Source organism: Vigna umbellata, chromosome 4 (assembly GCF_029865625.1).
Source record: "Vigna umbellata cultivar VRB3 chromosome 4, Vumbellata_1.0, whole genome shotgun sequence".
NCBI classification, from domain to species: Eukaryota; Viridiplantae; Streptophyta; class Magnoliopsida; order Fabales; family Fabaceae; genus Vigna; species Vigna umbellata.
The window spans coordinates 47,568,882-47,574,447 of record NC_142168.1 but is presented as its reverse complement, the minus strand read 5'-3'; positions in this window follow the sequence as shown (position 1 = coordinate 47,574,447).

The following is a 5,566-nucleotide window of genomic DNA, read 5'->3' as shown; positions in this document are numbered from 1 at the left end:
TTGATTGAAGTTTTTACTTATCTAAAAAGAAGATTTTTGAATGAGTGAACCATCATATGAATTGGTTGAAGATTGAGTTACATCTTGTTTGCTTGAGGACAAGCAAAGTTCTAAGTTTGGGGTTGTGATAATAGTTGAAAAACTGTTATTTTCATGCTTAAAATTGATACTAAAAGCAACCTTTATACTTAGAAACTAGCTTGAAATCATGCTTTTCTTCATATTTTTTTAAATAAGAGAGCTGGACAGGTTTATGCTTGATTTCAATGTTTTTGTGCAGGTTTTAAGGTAAAATTTGGTGAAAGAAGTGAAGAAGGAGAGAGATGGAATCAGAAAAGACATCAAAAAGTGCAAAAGGAGAAGCCGAAGTCACCGCTGAGCGGCAGTTTACCGCTGAGCGGCAATCAGGAGCTTACGGGAGATCCGCTGAGGGGCAAAATGGCCGCTGAGGGGAAGAAACATCTCACGCACTTACCGCTGAACGGTACTTTACCGCTGAGCGGCACTTTTATGGGCTTGGACCTAATTTTCTATAATTTACGAATAATATATAAGCTTTAGGGTTTCCTAGGGTTAGGTATCTTTGGCTGGAACGAAGCAAACACTCTCTCTTCCACCCCTGTGAAGGAGGATCTTGGATGCTGAGGCCTCCTCTTCACCTTTTTAGGGTTTTATCTTTCATTCTTTCATTGTTATTCATCTAGAATCACCATGAATATGGTGAACTAAACTCTGTATGTTTGTTGGGGAATCAATGTAATCTTTTGAAGCTCTCATATATGGAATTTGTTTTTACATCTTTTATTTAAGATCTATGCTTTCTTTCATCATTAGTTAGGGTTTTTCCTCTTTGCTTAATGCTTGCATTGTTTAACTCATTCGATGCATGATTATTGGTTTTGTCGATACGGGGAAGTCTAGATCCGGGGAATTTCTCCCAATATTATATTGGTTGTCGTTAAGCTCCTGTACTTATGAACTAATTATTAGGAATGCTAGGAATTGTATGAACTCGTGATTAGGGAGAAGCCTTCTTGAAAGGTACTTTAGAGAGTGGCATTAACAATGATGATTTGAATGTTGAATTCCTAAAATATATGAGAGTGGATAAGATGAAATTGACCCCCAACAACATATTCATACATATATTTCATTGAAAGTGTTTATCTTTTGCTTTCTGCCATTGATCAAAACTTCATGCATACATATTTAATTTTCGTCTTTTGCATATAAAAATCCAAATATTTCGTCTTTAAGTCTTAACTAATCAATAAACCACACAACTAAACTAGGCCGTGAGTCCTTTGGGAAGAACGATACTTGGTCTTACCAAGTTTATTACTTGAACGATTCGGTCATACTTGCCGATTGAAAAACAAGTTTGTGACATCATATTTTGGTGTTCATAAATTTGTCCATCAAATACCCTCAGAGTTTCCCCATTGGTTTAAAAATCAGGTAGGTATTTTTTCCTATGTTTAGAGCAAGGTTAATTTGACTCTTGCTTTTATAAATTTTTTAGTATCTTTGTAGGTTTTTAATCAGGCATTAACTCCCACAGTTCAAGAGTTAAGACATCTCTCGAATTGGCCAATGAGATGTGTCAAAGAATGGCACACTTAGTTCACCAATGGTTACAAATTCCATACACATGAATGGTCTAAAGGAAAGAAAACATCAAATTGTGGTGTGTATGTCAAGGGCCTAACAGAGGGTTGTTATGATGATTTCTACGGCATCATTCATAAAATATATGAGCTAGAGTACAACAGCACTACTTCTCCAAACATAGTAGTACTTTTTTATTGTGAATGGTTTGATCCTTCTAGAGCTGGTATTAGAGTGGATCCACGTTTTAATATTGTCGAACTCAACCAGAGATTAAGATATGGACCGTTTGATCCTTTCATTCTACCAACTAATGTCAGACAGGTTTATTATGTGCCATATCCACCATTGCGCAATATTGACAAGCGTTGTTGTGCCGTAGCAATACAAACCAAGCCTAGAGGTCGCATTGACTCAAATGAGGTTGAGGAAGATGTTGCCTACCAACTTGACCAAATGTCACAACCACAAGAAATTATTGAAGTTGAACGTATAACCGCATTGGTCGACCCTGATGGTGATGGAGATGAATTGGAAGCAGCAATACAAGGTGATGAAGAAGAAGAAGAAGAAGAAGAAGAAGAAGAAGAAGATGATGATGATGATGATGACGACGAACAACAAGAAGAAGAAGATGATGATGATAATGACGATGATGAAGAAGAAGAAGATGAAGATGAAGATCATGATGACGACGATTGAATGTTGGACTTCTATTGTAGCAAATTGAACTATCATTTGAATAGAGTTATCTAAAATACCATCTTAAAAGTTGAATGCAATTATTTATACATTGACTTTAAAAACCATTGATCCTTCCTTATTCATTTCTATTTTTTCGCTTTTTTTGTATCCATTTCAATGCAGTAATGACAGGACAAGGTTCAGAACGTCCTGATAAAGGAAAGGGGGTAGCAAGGCCTAAAACGAGGCAACGACAAGCACCAAAGTATGTACTTAGGGTGCTTGTTAAACTACCTACCATTGCTGCCCATAGTACATCATCTGTGGGGCCTCCATCTACCCCTGCAGTAGACCCCACTCCTACCTCTGCAATACACCCTTATCCTACCCCTGTAGTACACCCTTCTCCTACCCTTGCAGCACATCCTTCTACTACCCCTACAGCAGACCCTCTTCCTCCTCCTATGATTATAACCCTCACTCCTTCCCCTGTGCTTATTACCCTCACTCCTCTCCCTGACCCTACTTTTATACCTTCCTCATCTTGTATACCGTCTTCTAAGACTATCACACCATTTGCTGATCCAGATTCAAGTGGTGATGGTGAAGGTCTTGACCCGTCCCTCCATGATCGACCATGGATTGAGCCGTATGGTAAAGGGTAAGATTTTAAGCCCTTGTTTAACCATTTTGATGTTTAAACCCTACTGTAATTCAAATGACTTTTATTATGCAGGTTTATTCCATCTAGGGTTGCTTCCCAGGCCATCACACGTTCAATTAAGCAACAATTTTTAAGTCCATGGCCTACTTGGGGAGCAATACCTGATGACGACAAAAAGTCATTCTAGGAGCGCTTTCAGGTGAACAATCCATTAAACTAATTGTCATTCTTATTTTAGTATGTTCATTAATCAATGTTTGTTCTGTTTAATGTTACAAATGAAGGTGCAGTGGAAACCTGAACATGAAACACAGATACAAAGAAATTTCCACATGAAAGCATCTCATCGGCTGTCAGAGATGTTTAGGGATGCGCAATGCAGGAGAGCACCCTTACTGGTTGGGCGAGCAAATTTGGAACTCTTTACTGGCTCATTGGAATACAGTAGAGTTTCGCAATAAGTGTGCCAAAGCCCAGAGGAACAGAGCATCTGAAAAGGGTGTCACCCTACATACTGGTTGGTCGATAACGATTCATGAGCATGCCATTCGTATGGTAAAATTTCATTACATAACTTTTTCTTTCATATATAAGTTATGTATTTTCTATTTCATATGTACACTTGTAATTCTAAATTATGTTACAGGCACAAGCTCTGGGACGGGTGGTCCATGTTGATGAGGTCTTTGCACAGACTCATGTAAGGAAGGGCACTAATCAATTCGTTGATGAAAGATCTCGGAAGACTCATGTAAGCAAATAACACTATTACTATTACTAATTTTTCATTTATGTTATTCTATCATTCCCTAACATTGCTTTTAATGTTTCAACAGGAAGAATTTTCCACGAGACTTTCATAGGTTAGATCTGAACATGAGTCAGCTCCTACACCGGATGATGCGAGTAAGGCAGAAGACGACATTCGTAGGACACAGTACTGGGTCGACATCGTTGGTGGGAAGAAAAAGGGACGAGTGTACGGTGTAGGACAACTTGCTACAAACTATACAGAATCGAGAGGAGGTACTCTGAAGCATCAACCTTCTTCTTCCACCACTACTGCTAACAAGGCCGTTGTCTGCCTCAGGCAGGCACTAGAGCAACGTCACCAGGAAATCACTGATTTGAGAGCTGAGTTTACAAACTTTAAGGCCCTAGTCATGAGAGTGTTGCCTGAAACTTCACAGGATGAATTCAATATCCCTTAGACCTAGCCACGACCCTCCTCGTCACCCGCTGTCCCTCAGCAGCCCACATCAGTCCAATCCTCATCAGTCCAGCCAACATCAGTTCAACCCACACTAGTCCAGCCATCTATAGAGGAGTAGGATGATGAAGATCATTCTGATGATAACTATGTACATTATTAGTTTCATTTTGTTATTAGTTGTTATAGAAACTTTTGGATATTAGAACATTTGGAGTTTAGATCATTTGGATGTTAAATCAATTGGATGATTTGGATGTTAGAACATCATTATGTTACATTGTTTTATGTTTTAAATATAAATACATGTTCTATGGATTAATAGATGATTCAAATGTTATATTGTTTTTCTTATCAATGATTGCATCATTGAGATGCACATCAGGTTTGTATGTGGTTGGAAAATGTTATGCAGATCTGTTTGTGTTGTGAACAGTTTGGTTTCATAAGAAATACAATTGTGCCTTAGATCTGCCTCCAACTTACAGAAGGCTTTCGCCCTTCGATATTTACCGAAGGCCTTTGGCCCTCGGTAATTACCGAAGGGCGGAAGCCCTCGGTAAATGTTAGCGACAAGGGATTTACCGAGGGCTCTTTGGTCGTCGATAAGCCGTCTGTAATTACCTTTTACCGACGGTTTTGGACTGTTTCCGAGGGCTCCTGGCCTTCGGTAATGCACTTCTTTTTTGTAGTGATCTAATAGTGTTTCTTGACATTTTCGCTCTATGTTTATTCGATTTTTTTAATGAACTAAATAAACTCGATTTTTAGAATTTTCTAAAGAAACTAGCAAATAATTTAATTTTCAAGTTAGAGTATTTGATTTAGGATTCGGTGATCAAAATAAAATTTATTTGTAAACCATTTATATATTGAATTAATATTTTATAAATGTATATAACTCACTATATTGCCTTTTTATTGACAACTCTTTCATTGCTTCCAATAGATCTTTAGAAAGTCTTAGGTAGCTTGAAATCTTAACTTGTTGTCCAAAACATAAATGATGTAAAAAGTGGTTAAAACTATGAAACTAAATTTGAAGAGAAGGATAAATTAAAGTAATGTGTTTGGAAGATATTGTAAAGAAGTAAAACTACGAAGAATGTAAACTGGTCAGAAAATAAATAAACTACAAAGGTAAAATGTAAGAAAAGTAACTTCAAGAAAATAATTTACCAATGATAAAACTAGAACTTAAAAAATAAATTAATTAAAGTCATGATCCAAATTGCTATAATATTGATTGGAATTGTCATTATCCTGGTTAGATATTCTCAAAGTGTTTTGTTGTAAATACAATTTATCATCTCCATTTCAAACAAAAATCACTTATTTATATTTCTCCTCATTTTTACCTTTAAGTCAAAATAAAAATAAAAACAAAGTTACATAATGAT